This window comes from Rousettus aegyptiacus, unplaced genomic scaffold, assembly GCF_014176215.1.
Source record: "Rousettus aegyptiacus isolate mRouAeg1 unplaced genomic scaffold, mRouAeg1.p scaffold_m13_p_4, whole genome shotgun sequence".
Classification (NCBI taxonomy): Eukaryota; Metazoa; Chordata; class Mammalia; order Chiroptera; family Pteropodidae; genus Rousettus; species Rousettus aegyptiacus.
The window spans coordinates 1839596-1854626 of NW_023416307.1; the positions used below are offsets into that span (position 1 = coordinate 1839596).

Below are 15031 nucleotides of genomic sequence, written 5' to 3' on the forward strand. Positions count from 1 at the left end.
TCCGTCTCTCCGGTCCCGAACTGGCTTGCTATTACTGCCGCGCACCCCCCCCCCCGTTTATTTTGTGGATTTGGGGCTGAATGCGCAAGGAAGTCTGCCTGCTAACGAAACTTTACCTTCGGGGTCTCCCTCTTCTGAATTCGGGGACGACGACATGTTTGTTCATCTTTCTGTTGCCAGCGAGGCTCCAGACAGCGCCACGTACGAACGGGGCCCCCTGGGTAGCCGCTGGCGCGTCCCCCACGTGCATTTCCCCATCCCCTATGGCAAGGGAGCCTGGCCCTTCGGCGGGGTGCAGATGCTCACCGACCTCCCACCGACCCCTGCCGCTGCTCCTGGCCGCAGCCTAAATTCTGATCGAGGGACGTGAGGATGTCCTGCCCTTAAAGAGAAGTCTGTTCTCTGTCCCTTTTGGACCTGCCCACTGGCCGGAGCGTGAATGAGGTAAGGAGCCGCCCTGAGCCGCCACCAGCAATGGGGTGAGGGGGGGGTGTGGCAGAGTTGAGAGGGGCAGGAGGAATCCGAGCCCCCAGCTTTTCTACTGAGCGGGATGGCCCCACATGCAGCCTCTGGCAGAGAGAAATTAATTTCTACTTTACTTAAGCCACTGTAATTTTGGTCTCTATAGCAGCCAAATCTATAACTAACTAACCTACGCGGAGACATAGATACAGGCCAGAGACCTCTAGGAAAATTCGAGATGTACCTGGCAAAGTTTTGGTCCTAGTTAATTAGAGAAAGCGTGGATTTGGGGTCACGAATGGTGCAAGTTACTTCGCCTCCACCAGGCTCAGTTTCTCTTCTGTAAAACGGTGATACCTACATCCGCCCATATCCGCCACGCGGGGCTGCGTTGGTTTAGGGTGCCAGGCCTGTCGTCAAGGTGGGCAGACGGTGAGTACCGTTATAATTCAGTATTTCACACACAAAAATGAGTTCGTTTAGAAACCCAGGTCTCATTTAGACACTGGCGTACCCCCCTTTCCACAGTACGGGTGCTGCCGAGCCTGGGCTTCTAAAGGAGACACCCCGCCCCTCCCCACCCCACGAACGACAAGCAAAGAGAAAGATTCGTGAGCAGGTGACCCCAGGAGCGGGAACTAGGGAGCCGAAAACCTGCCCCGTGGCCTTGGGCGAGTGACAGCACCTCTCCGAACTCCCGGATGACCTCAGTGCCCCCCGGTGGTCACGCTTTCGTGTGAATTCCTCCCTTTGAGTGTTAGTGGGACTTCTGAGTGGCTTTTGTCTCACAGATCACAGGCCAAGCGTGGAATGTCACGTCTGTGACCACAGGAGGTGGCGACGCCCACCTTGCCAGCAGACGCTCTCCACTGCCTTCTCGGCGGCCGCTGGGATGCGGCCATGCTGGAGAGGACCGGGTAGCAAGGGCCCGACACCCACGGCACGCTCCGGCCAACAGCCTGCGAGGGGCCAAGCCCCTCAGTCCAGCAGCCTGCAAGCAGCTGAATCCTGCCGGCAACGATGTGAGCCGGGAAGTGGAGTCACCATCCCCTCCCTCTCCATTAAGCCGTCAGGTGACACCCCAGCCCTAGCCGACACCTCGACGATGTGGTGGCTGAAAACTGGACTCTTCCTGGAAATTACTGTTTGACTATTGCTATGGACACGTAGGCCTTTGATTAGAGGACCATGACATTCTAAACAAGCTTTCTGCTTCTGTACCCCCGCTTATGCACCTGACCTGCGAGTTGACAGGTAGTGAATGGAAGAAAGATAGCCCTTTGTGTTCAGACACCATGAAGAATGGAGTTTTGGGCTTAAAAACCCTGGACCTCTACATTTCAGGGCTGCTTAATTTGGGGTCAGCGTACCCCTGGTGGACCCAGCTGGCTGAATAAAGAGTGTGTTCCCTCTAACTCACTGAGTTCTGGTGGTCCGTGTGTCTTTCGGGGGCTGGCGGCTACAACAATGACAGTCTTGTGGGGACCCTGAACAGAGGACCCAGCAAGTAACGTCCGGACCCCTGACCCACGGCGGCTAGGAAATAATGAACGTGCGCTGTTGTGAGCGGCCCCTGTGGTCATTCGTTACGCGGCAGTAGCTAACGAGTACATTTCTCGTAGACAACATTAGAATTGTTCACCCATAGACAGAAATGAGGAGAACAGTACCATCTCCCTCATACGGCTGCATGAGAAATGAACGAGATCCTCACGGAATGCCTGGGACTCAGCCCGCACTTGTTTATATCATTGACGTCTTGGGCGATGTTCATTAATTCACATGATAAACACATACTGACCCCCGAGAGCAAAGAGCGCAGCGGAAGTCTCTGCTTTGGAGAGGTTTCTACCCTAGACGGGGAAACGGACGGTCGACAAACTAACAGACAAACGTGTGCCGGGCGGGAAGACAAATAAGTCAGGTCGCGACAGGTGTCCGGTGACGAGGGCTGTGATTCTCGTCGCCCGAGTGTGTCAGCCACGGAAGGCCGGGCTCCGTCGCGGGAACAAACAATCCCAAGCCGCGGTGCTCCGCCGGGGGGTGTGCCTCACTCACACGACACGGGGCAGGGGTGTCCTGTGCATCTTGCTCGCTCACGGCCCCCGGGTCGACGGAAGCGTCATCTTGACTGGGACAGAAATGAAAAATCACGTGTTGGCTCTTAAAATCCCCGCCCCCGCCCCACGAGTAACACATCGTTTCTGCTTATACTTCACCGTCCACGTCAAACCACGCGGCCACGCGCCACGTCAAAGGGTGCGGGGAAGCGCCGTGCCTGGCGGCATGGCGTGGACTCCGGCGTCCGTCCGTCATGGTTTCCACACAGTCGCCGTCACCACCCGCCTCTCCCTGCGGGAATCGCTGGCGGGCTGTCCTTCCCCTCTTCCCCCTCCGCCTGCTCTTGGCGGGTTCTCTTGCTGGCTACCTTCTCCATTTAAAAACATCCCTTTCTGATCAGTCGACTTCCGGGCAGAGCCAGCCCATCGTCTGCGTCTGTCGATAAAGCTGTGGTGGACGCGGCGTGGTCCCTCATTCGCATTTTTGTCCGTGGCACTTCCGCGATGCAACGGCGGCTCTGAGTGCTCGAGAGAGAGACGCGCAGACCGCCAGCCAGAAAGTCTTTATCGTCTGGCCCTTTACGGAGAAAGGTGGCTGGCCCTTGATCTACGAATGCAGACGTTCTGAAACGAGTGTGACCTTTCATTCGTTTCATGCCTCTTCCAAGGAACTAGCCGGGAACGTGCACATAGTTTACATAAAGCACAGCAGGACGGAGTCCGTGATACATCGATGACAGATGGGTCTATAGGACGATGAGAGGGAGCTGACAGGCAGGTGACAGATGGTAGGTACGTGATCGAAAGAGAGTAAGTAGGTAGAGAAACGATAGTTCTCTGTGTCAACCCTGGCAGGGCCCAGGCCACAGTTATTCAGTTAAACACTAATCTACGTGTTGCCAAGAAGCCGTTTGGTAGATATGAATAACATCTATAATCAGGTTTTTTAAATGTTTCCCCTTGTTCTTATTTGGATAATCCAAGGTCGCTGCGATTTACACACTGCTTTGGGATCTGAGAAAGCAAGGCGGTTATTCGGAAAACCCCGAACCCCTTCCGGCTCTCCGGCAACACCCACACACCCCTGGGGACACTCGGCACATGCCCGAACGTCACGGCAGCAGCGTTCCCCAAGCCGAGGCTGCGGGGAGCCCTCTGCGCCCCTCTGGCCGGTTTGCTGCTTGCTGGCTCGTTCACTTTCCCGCAGCACCCCGATTTCCTCTTGGTCCTTCGAACACTTTCTGGGGTTTTCTGCTGCCGGCCGATGAGCGTCGTCTGGTTTGGAGTGCGACAGAAACGTGTTATTCATGCTTCATGCTGCCTCACTAGAGACGGGACCTGACCCCGTCCAGAGACGAGTGTCATCCATGTTGGGAAGGACGTCGTGTTTCGTAAGCACCTGGTTATTTTCATCATAAATTAAAACCCCATGGATTTAATTTTTTAATTTGAAATTAACGATACTATCAAACATGCAACTACTGGAAACTAATCTGAATCAAGTTAACAATGCACATAAGATACCAGGGTTGATTTGCAGAGGGTGTCATTTTTAAAGGACTGCACTTAATCAATTATGGGCAGGTGAATGCTAATCACCTACAATGGGCAATAAAATTTTGAACCGTGTTCCGGCTTTAGGAAGAGTGTTCTGGCTTTATATGGAGCGCGTGCTTCAAAGGAAACTAACTTACTGAATGAAATCCATCTTGGAACCTGAAGTTCCAGTTTCGGGGGAGCCCAGCCCGTGATCCGTGACCACCTGGGGGCCTGCCCGATCGGTGGCAGCCAGAGTGATGGCTACCCCTGTGCCGGGCCCTGCATGGGGGCTGCTTCTGCCGCCCCGTTTCATCGGCCCGACGGATGGAGGCTCTAAACATTTCACTGCGTGGCCAAGAGTCAGGCCATCCAGGAGCCAAGCTCCAGCCTCTGACCCCGACGTCCCCCACGGCCCCCCGGCCCGTTCCACTGTGCTGCCTTTGAACTGAAGTGTTTATGATATGCCGTGAGGCTGAATAAAGGAAACCGCACCTCAAATGCAGTCGGGAGGCCAGGAGGAGGGCCCCCAACCCACGGGGCCTGCAAGGGGCCTGGGTGCGAGTCGCCCACCTCTGGGCCACCTGCTTGCAGGTTCTCCTGGTCCCCAGCCCGTCCCCTGGAGGGGGCCCCTGGCTGCCATTTCTTCACTTGGTGGCCGTAGGGTCCCCCGGCCAAGGGGGACTGTCACTGGGCATCTCCAGGGGATGTAGGGCTGAGACTCTAGGCCCTAGTTTCCTCCGAAGGGAGATGAAAAGCTGGGAGCCGCGAGGGTCCTGACAGGAGGGAGGGGGCAGGGGACGAGTGGGGACCCCGCGCCGGGAAGAGGAGCAGGAGCCCCGCGGCCTCGGCAGCACCTGGCGGGCCGGGCCTGGCCCCTGTGGCCGCCCCGCTGCCCGTCCTGGACCCCGCGGCCAACGCGGGCACGGCTCCCGGCTCCAGTCTGGAAGCCCCGGGTCTTCCTGCGCCCCCGGCAGCCCCTCCGCCGCCCCGACCTCGATGACATCCGGCGCGGGGCCCCCACCCACCGGCCTCCCTCGTAGTCCACACGGAGAAATGCTGTTCTCATTCGTTTCCCCGGAAACGGGTCTCTTCGGAGACTAATTCCCCAGGCGTCTCCCCCATGAGCGGCCTCCTGGATCTTGACCTCAGAACCCCGCCGTGCACCTCCCTGTGGGTCCCCAGAGGGGACCCCCCCTCCCACCTGAGCTGCGGGTTCCCGCTGGCGCCTCGGCCCCTCCGCCTCCCCCGCATGAGCCCGGCCCTGCAGCCGTGAGGTGACCGCTGCAGTCCTGCTTTGGGGACACGCTGACGTCCCACGTCCCCTCTGTGGGACTCGGGGTGCGGTGCGGCGGAGGGCGGGGTACCTGTGCCCGTGCCCGTCCCCTGAGGTTTGTCGCCACCTGGTGGCCAGCCGCGGCCGGTAAGGAAACTGTGGGGGGACCAAGGAGGTCCTGTGGCGTCCTCCTGCGGGGCGCCCCGCCGGGGCGGCACCCTCCACGGGCCCCACGAGGGTCGCAGGTCCCTTGGCGAAGAGCCACACTCAGCGGCGGCTACGCGCAGCCCCCGCTCTGTCGCCGACGTCGGGGGGCCTCAGCGCGTGCCCTGCTCTGCGACGCCCTGCGGGGCGCGGCATGGGGCTCCCCTTAGGAACCCCGGTGCCCGGCCCCCCGGCGCCACGGAGCCCCACGCGCGCCGCTCCGGGCCTCACGCCCCCCGCGCGGCACCCCGCAGCCCACGCCGGCGATTCTGCTCTACCTACCACGGGAACACCGTCCCGGGTCTCCCGCCCGGGTCTGGCTCCCCCCGGGGCCCAGCTGCACTTACTGCCCCCAGCTCTGTGACGTTCGCCAGGTGCAAACAATCACAGCCCACACCTGGACGCGCCACGCGGTCCACGCCTGCAGGTACCCTGGAAGCGGAAGTGCAGTTCGGTGGGCGGGGCTTCTGCCTCCCCGCCCAGGTGTGTGCTCCTCCCACAGGGGCAGGTGCAGTCGGTCCCCAGGCGCAAGGCGGGCGCTCAGGAACCTGAGAGCGTCACTCCAGGCAGGAGCTGCTTTAAAACGCCAGTTGCGTCCATACTCTCCGCGATCCTAAGGTACTTAACCCCCCTGAGCTAGCATTGCCGGATTCAGGGGAAAAATAACATAGAAACAGACCATCCAGTTAAATTTGAATTTCAGATACATAACAAATAATCCTTCAGTGTATACACACACACACACACACACACATACATGTATATATATGTGTGTCAAATATTGCATGGAATATAATTATACTGGAAACTATTCACTGCTTATCTAAATATGAGGGACATGCTTATACTAAAAAATTATTTGTTAATTAATTATCTGATTAACTGGAGGCACTGTATTTTATCGGGAATACCTTCGAGCCCCATGTCTTCACCAGTAAAATGAAGATGACGTTAAGCTTACCTTTCAAGTGTTTGCTGTGCTGACTTAATGGACTAATGCATTGTAAATGCTCAATATACTATAATTACTACTCTTCCAGCTACTGTAAGCTTGCCTTTGACAGTTTTACTTTATGCCTGTTGCCCCTGGGAAATTATTAATACTTTCCTTTTTTACATTCCAACGTATTCATGTTTGGATAATATATTAACATTTTCCTCCCAGGTACGGGGACCAAATGTCTCTATTACATACAGTTTGGAGGTTGAGATGCTTTCCTTTTCAACCACCAGGTGGCACTACAGAGTAATAAACTGAAAGAGAAAGAATTTACTCTAATAACATCCCTAAACTGGTACCCTCGCTGCCTACAATACACACATACAGTTCATTTTATTCAGGGAGATTGGATGACTCAGGGATTCTATGACTGCTCACCCTAAAGCTGGAACACACACCAAAAAAACTGTAAATCATGCTAATGATAAAACCCATGAATGGTTATCCTCCAGCCATATTTTGTTCTTGAATAAAATGAAATCGTTTTTGTACTTTAGTAATTCTAGCTAAAATTAGCCAGAACATTCTTTGCATTCTACAAGAGCAAGAATCTATTTTCTTATTTGCTTAAAATGTATCTTTAGTATCTAGAACAATGCCAGGCATAAATAAGTGCTCAAGGGAGAATGAATGAATGAATGGGCTGATTATTAAGAAGATAAATATATGGACCTCTAGATATCTACAAGTAATATATAAATTATCTGGAATATAGCTAATATATGAATAGCTTGGACTGAATTCTTCTAGAAGTTGGGATGACATGGCCCAATTAAAAACAAAAGTACATATTTATTTACATTTAGGAAGAGGCAATAACAGCACCAGAGAGTATCAACCATATGCCTTAAAAGAGAGAAGCAAATGCTCTGCTTGGGAAAAAGAGGTCAGCTAGCGGTCAAGCTAAAATTTTCACCAGCTCTGTTTCTGCTAATTCTACTCTCACTGTGAAAGTAGAGGCTTTTATCTTCCACTTCTAATGGGTAGGAGAGCACATTCGAGGGAGGTTTCAAGACCCAGTGTTCAGGAGACCGCATGCAAACTGGTCAAAGATAAAAATATCTTCCCAGGCCAGTGCGCCGAGAACAACATTAAATAATTTATTTTCAGTTCTATTAATAAATAAGACACACACACACACACACACACACACACACACACACAGCATCTCAGAAAAATGTCCATCAGCAAAACAGAAAAGCAGCATTTCAAACGCGGAGTCACATTTGCCTTTCGAAATTTAACAGTAAAGAAAATCACGGGATCACCAAACACAGGTATTGTTCAGTGCAAAAGAAATTCACGGCCGTGATAAAACGCTCCGACGTGACAGGGAGGGCCACACTCACTGGCCAGCAGCAGCGGAGAAGCTGAATGTGGAAGACACACCGCGACTGCCAGCGGTCAGCGCCGGCGCTCACTGGCATGGACTTCGCAAGCCCAATCTTCACAATAAAAATAAAAGGCCAAGTTCACCATCAAGGCAGAAGCTTCTTCACGGAGAGGACCGGGCGGGCGTGATGCATCTGCCCCACGCCTACTCTTCCGCATACCCAGCAGCAGGTTTTCAGCGACACCCTCTGGCATCTAAACGAGCACGCGACGCATCGGAGGTCAGGAGCAAAGCCGCGGAGGGCCCGGCTGGCTCTGCGGGGCGCTGGGCTTCGCGCTCGCTCCCGGGGGCCAGACTCGGGGCTGCCGCTCGAGGGACCGAGTCAGCTGCCTTGGCTGCAAAGAGCATCCCGCTCCGGGTACATGAGCAAATGTAGGGGATCACAAACCGGGCGGCGGGAAGAGTGGACGGGGCTGAGAACCGGGTTAGGAAGCGGGACCAAGCCCCGGTGTCTACGCAGCAGGACTTCCCGACTCTTGTCCAGGCCCCAGCAGCGGAAGGAACACCCGTGTCTGGGGCGATCCTGACACCCTGGAGAAACGCGGCAAACGCCCAAGGGTGATCAGCCATCCTCAGGAAAGGCGGAGGCCGGGGGGCCACCTTGGCAGCGCCTGAGGAGACGCGCACCTTCGTTCCGAAGCTGGAGGGCTCAGCGAGGAAGGCTCAGGCCAGGAGCTAAGTGTGAGGGCAACAGACCCCCGGGGAGGTCGACTTCTCCAACCCCAGAGCCTGATGCGCCACGGTAGGGGCCCCCGCTGGGAAGCACTGAGACTCCGACTAGAGGCACTAGGGGCTGTGACAGCTGAGTCAACACACCTGAAACCCGAAGCCCTCTGGGTCTGTACCCGGGGCCAACACTCCCCGGGCGATCGCATCCCCCACGATGCAGAGGCCCCGGCCCTGCAGGAACACAGGTGCCCCCCATGTCCTCTGCTTCCCAGGACCTGCTCCAAACTCACATCGTGCCAGCAGCCTGGCTGCGGCGGCGACTCAGAGCAGCGGAGGGCGGGGAGGGCCGGCTGAGGGAGAAAGGGCCCCCCCCACCTCAACACACACACACCCAGCACTGCAGGACTCAGCCAGGAGCCGGGAAGGCACATGGGGAGTGCGGGGTCACAGTCTGGGCGAGCTCATCCATGCGGAGACGCCTCCCTGCCTGACGAGAGTCGGCGCCCTGGCCAGGCCTCCAGGAGCCGTGCCAGCGGGGACAGACCTTGGGCACTTGGAGAATGCAGGGACCACTGTAAGCCAAGCAGGAATGCCAAACCGCGGGCGCAGAGGGCAGGAGGAGGGTCAAAGGCTCAGAGACGTGTGCACCACGGAACACGGAGGTCACGCGAGCCCAGAAAGGGGCCCCGCATCAGCCAGCCAGCTCTGGGACCGCCTGGAGGACGCCCCGTTTATCGAGTGGGGGGGAGTCGCAGGGGAGCGGCCGCGAGCACTGCTGGTAGGTGAGGTGGCTGACAACAGGGGCGCGGGGAGCAGTGGGAGGGGAGCCGCCTGCAGAGGCCGGTGGGGGCCAGGCGGATGCGATCGTGGTGAGGGGCCGGCGAGACTGGGGGCGCAGCTAGAGGGACCCGCCCCCCGGAGAGCCCTGGGGGGATGCCAGACGGCGTTCCTACGAGCGAGGCAGACGGGCAGCCAGGGAGCCATCGCCTTGTCTCCACAGTCAACCCAAATCAAGGGTGGCGGTGGGGACGTGGCCGGCTGGCACTCCAATGCAAGTCGCGGGCCCTCGCCGGTTCTCAGGGTCGAAGCCCAGTGACGAAAGGAGATGCTAGGTTCTCAGGAGGGCGGTCCCTCAACACCACGGCAAATGCGCCCGGTAAATCTATTCCCCGGTCATTCCCCCAGGGGACGTGAAGTCACTCACGTGGGGGACCGCACACCGAGGAAAGGGGGCACCCACGGGGTGAGTACTGTCGTGTTTCCCCCAAAATCCGTATGTCGAAGTCCTAATCCCCAGTACCTGAGACTATGGCCTCGTTTGGAAATACAGTCATTGCAAATGTAAGTAACTAAGATGAGGTCACTAGGGTGGGCTCTAATTTGGTGTGACTGGTGGCATGATAAAAAAGAGACAGGGATACAGAAACGCACAGAGGGAGGAGGCCACGTGAAGAGGAAGAGAGATTGGAGCGATGCTTCTGCGAGCCGAGAAAGGCCAAAGACGGCCCGCAGACCGCCAGAGGCGGTGGGAGAGGCCCGCGACAGCGTCCCCCTCGCGGGCCTCAGAAGGAACCCCCTCCACGGACACCTCGACCGTGGCCTTGCGGCCTCCAGAGCTGCGAGACAAATTTCTGTTGTTCGGGCGTCGCGGCTTGTGGTACCTCGCTGCGGCCACCCCAGGCCCCTGACACACCGCACGTCGGCTCCGTGGCCTGGGGGGTAAGGGCCGGCACCACGGGACGGCCGAGCGGAAACTTGGGAAACTGCCTCCAGGTCGAGAGCGTAAATCGAAAAGAATTCGTCCCAGGAGACACGACAGGCCTTGAAGGACCACCGGAGAGAGCGGGGGACGCGGCCGCCGGCCCTGTCTCGCTCCCTAACCGGGCACCTTCCAAATCACGGAGCGCGTGGAAGGTAAACGCGAACTTCTGCAAACGACCATGCAGCGGCCCTGCAGACAGCTGGCGCGCCAGGTGTGGCCTCTACCCCAGAGCCAGCTGGCACAGATCCGGTCCGCAGCCATCGCTATGGGGAACGCATTACTTTCCATCTTCATCAGGAAGGGGGATTAGAAGCAGTTCACATTCGCAGGCGGTGGATAATAGTGTTTATTCATAGCTCTGCCCAGCGCTCCAGTAACTCTCCTGCCCTGCGTCGTACGTAACACAATCCGAAAAGGCCTGGACCATCTGGACGTCCCCCTGACCACCACACAGGTCCCCTGTATGGGTGACCTGTGCGGCAGATTGAATGAACAAAAGTGCCCCAGATCCTTATAAGGATCCAGGGCATCGGTAACTCACTAAGAGCCCAATGGTCTGCAATAGCCCGCGAAGTAAAGGATGAGTTACCGCATCTCACACCTCCGACGTCTAAGCACGACGCGCCGGCCCGGAAGGCCACTCGGGGCTCCGGAGGCGGCGTATTCCAAACGGGATAACTGCTCAATGCCCGCCCCCCAACGAAGCCTCGAGAAGGACAGGGCACCCCAGCAGGTGCAGGCCATGGCGCACATGTGCCTGCTGTAGGGCCCACACAGCCCGGTGGGCCCTGCAGATCCGCAGCAGGAAACGCACCGTGTGCCGCTCAAGACGAGCTCCATCGGGTGAGATCGCGACGTGGATCTCCAGGATCCCACAGCAAGGTCGTGCCGACGGCAGCAGAGAAACGTACACTATTTGAAATCAAGCCTTAGCCCTGTGACTGGGTCCTGATAGACACTGAGCATTTGACCATGGACTTCAGATGACCAGGCAACCGTAACTTCCCAACGTGACCGGGGTGCTGTCGGGAGCCATAAACTCACAAGGTCAGGGGAGCACCCAGCGAACGGTGCTTACGGTGGAAGGGGGACCTCCAGACGGGGCGGCAGCAGGGCCTGGAGGCGCCCGTACACTGTGCCGGGTCGTTTACCGCTGTCACCGCGGCAGTCCTCCTGCAGGTCACCCCCGCGGCCGCGGGGGTGAGGGCTGTTCCCTGTGACCTGCTGAAGAGGACGTGGAGGTGAAGTGTCGTTCGTAGATGAGTCCGCTTGCTATGTGGCACTACCCGAAAAGGGACCGTTGCTGGAGCACAGCCCCCGACACTCAGGGGTGGCCCCGAAAGGCATGGGGACGACATTCCACCCAGCGAGAAGACCTTCCGACAGCGCGTTGGCCATCTGCTTTGGGTCGCAGAAGTGGCCTGAGGTTAGGACATATATGGACTCATGGGAGTCGTGAATGGCTTAGCTCATGGTTCGGTGGCCTGGAATAAGAAAGATTTGGAGGTTGGGGGCAAGCAGGTCTTCAGGGGGCACTTAGTAAGTGTTAAGATCTTTGTGTTCTGTGTTGGCACTCACGAGAGCGTCCACCAGGGAGGGGACGGCACCGGATGCCACCGCCTGAGGCCAGCCGTCTGTGCCCGCCAGCCCGCACACATGTGCACAGCAGACGCACGAACAGAGTCGCCACAGTGGAGGGAAGCAGGCTGTGGGTGGCCCCAACAGCTCAGGCTCCGACTCACTAAGACTGACCTGGCCACGGCTACTGCGGATTCAACCTGCGAGCGACAGAGCCCAGCCACCAACCCCCGATACAGTACCAACACTCAGACGCCCGCCAGCCGTGGTGGAGGGCATGACTCACCGTCACCGGCATTGACTCGTGTGTCGCTGTGGCTTGGCCCTTCGCCTCCACAGGCCGTCAGCAGCATCACCAGCTGAGGGTCTGCAGAGCATTAGATCCACCAGTGTGGATTCCGCATAACATCTCAGTGGGGCCCAGGATCCCCTTTGCCGCAAAGGAAGTTTGGCGGCGGGTGAATGACTGTGGATTCACTGGTGTCACATACGCTCCACCCCGAAGCTCGCAAAGTGTCAGCGTCTCAATCCATACGACTCAGGCGGGCCACGTGTGTAGCATTCCTTATCCTCGTTTGTTATGTCCGGATTTAACTCCTATCTCGAGCTCGCCCCAAACCCCCAAATCCCTCCTAACGGAATATTCATTGACAACTTAGGGTCAACTCGGTTATATCTGCGTAAACTCCATCGACCCGAGATGAGCTCCCTCCTCCCTCACCCCAGACATGCATCCAGTTTTTGTGGGTCTTGGCCTCATGGGCAAGTAGGACAGCCTGGTGCCAGGTGTCATCTGCCAGGGCTGGCGTCTGCTGAAACACACCACGCCTGCCTGGTTCTCGGCCGGCCCCGTCCTGAGGCGGCCGCACTCCCTCTGGTCTCCGATGGTTTGGGCTTTGTGCTTCTCCAAGGCAGATTCACTGTTTTAGAGACCAGGCTTTCACGTGGGTCCTGCCTTTGCATCTGAACTCTGCTGTTTACTAACTGGAAAATTTGGGCATTCCATGCTTTTTAGGTTTCTAAGTTTTAGATTTCTCATCAGTAAAGAGAGTTCTTCCTTATAGGTTATGTGGATAAAAGAGTCAACCAAGGAAGTCAGCCGGCCCCACGTTGAGGGCCAAGGCTCACCATGTGTCCGCCATTAGTGCACCCTGAGCCTCCATCCGGAGGCAGGGGCGCAACGACATTCATTTTTTTTGCATGTGGAATGGACGTGAATCTTTGCGAGCCTGAGGATTCCCAGACTGTGGTAAGCTGAGCGGTAAGCATGTCCCCACCGACAATGTCCATGCTGTGAACCCTACCCGAGGCAATCGCTGTTCTCCTCTTGGCTTCGTCTTTTCCAGAACTCATACTAATAGAATCACATAGTATTAACACATTCGTGTCTGGCTTCTTTTGCTCAGCATCACGTTTTTGAGATTTATCCACGTTGCATGGATCATTAGTTTGTCCCTTCTTTATTGTTGAGCAGCATGGCATTGTATGAACATGTCAAAATTCATTTATCCATTTTCCTGTTGAGGGGCATGTGGGGTTATTTCTGGTTTGTGCTACTATAAATAAAAATTGCTACGAACATTCACATCTGAGTCTCTGTGTGAGCAGATAATCGCGATTGTTAAATTTGAGAAAACTGAGCAACAGAAGTAAATTGATGGCAAGTCACCCTCACTTAAGTTAAATTCACATGGGAGGATTATACATCTTGTTTAAGGCTAAAAAATGATATAACCCTTATAGAATATAATTAGTGTTTCTATAAATATTCAAATACAGTCAAAGTTCTCACATGACTTAGAGTGAAGTCACATCAACCTGGATGACAGAATAATACAAACAGAAACACAGCTTTTATGATTTCTGGGTGTATGACATAATTAAGATTGTTTTCCTAGTGGGATGTTTCTAGGGAAAACCCCTGCGGTATTTATTTAAACAAACAATGACTCTCTATTATAATTTACTGTAGACTTTTAATCAATAGTTAAACATTCTCCCTGTTTTTGAGTACACTGTCAACTTGCGTAACAGACACTTCCTTCAGAGTATAACAGGAAACCAGAAACGTAGAAGTATAACAAATCCCAAGTTAATGAGGCCTAATAAATGATGTTGTGACTTTAGCTCAGCATGTATAGAATCCACAAGGAGAGGCTCGCTGGCCACACTGAGCCAATCACTCTGAGCGCAGATGCTCCCAAGTGGACGGACTCTTAGATGGACTTCAGTCTAAGGAAATAGTATGCTAGATGATTAAAGATAGTAACAACTCACAGGAATTCTGAACCCCTCAGATCAGCCTGGGGTGGACGACCAAACACAACTGCCAGAAAAACGGGCCTATCGAATTCTCCCCCAAGAGAAATTGAGGATGGTGGGTTTCAAAATCGGCATTGCACAGAAGAATGGAAATGGGAAGGGGGCGGAGCTCTGGCCGAGACTTTCGGGGAGTTCCGAGCAAAGCCAAACCGCTGTCTTATGCCCAGATCCACTCTGCCCCCTAGCCAGCCTTTCCCTTGGGTGCGGAGCGAGTCACATAAAGCCTTTAATCTAGAGAAGTGTGTTTCCAGGCTCGCCGTTAAGGCAATGATTTTAGCAAGAACCCGGATGTGCTCTCTGGGGACACCGAGTCACAGGGGCGTGCAGCCAGCAGGCAGGATTCCCACGGACCGATAGTGTGCATCTCTGTCAGAAGCTTGAAATCCACTTCGGTGGGAGTAGTAACACCACAGGGACTGTCAAATGCACAGATCGGGCCCCGCACCCCCAAGCATGTACTGGCACAGCAAAGCCAGAGATGCTATGTGGCTGGCCGACCACGCCACAGCCAGGGCTCGGCTGACAGGAAGCTCTCAGAAATCACTTAACGAATGTAGGAGGCTCTTAAGAGGTTTTAAAAAAATGAACTGCAGAAAATAAAATGCCTATTAATTACCTTACTGCTGTTGAGTGTGTGTACCTTATTCTTAAACGCATTGGCTTAAAGCAGGTTAGTTTAAGAGCTCTCTTCTGTAACTAACCAGAGGCGTTGGAAAGGATGTTATGGAGATTATTGAAGAGGAGCAGAACATGCCATCCCAAAATAGGC

General features: G+C 55.5%; 1 long non-coding RNA gene across 1 annotated transcript; it reads right to left on the reverse strand.

Annotated features, from left to right (window-relative positions):
* Positions 1–414: 414 nt before the first annotated feature.
* Positions 415–3860, reverse strand: LOC118601789. The gene is made up of 3 exons (XR_004950619.1): positions 2891–3860; positions 2264–2593; positions 415–872 (listed from the first exon to the last, which is right to left on the reverse strand). It is a non-coding gene; the product is annotated as an uncharacterized LOC118601789 (long non-coding RNA).
* Positions 3861–15031: the final 11171 nt, after the last annotated feature.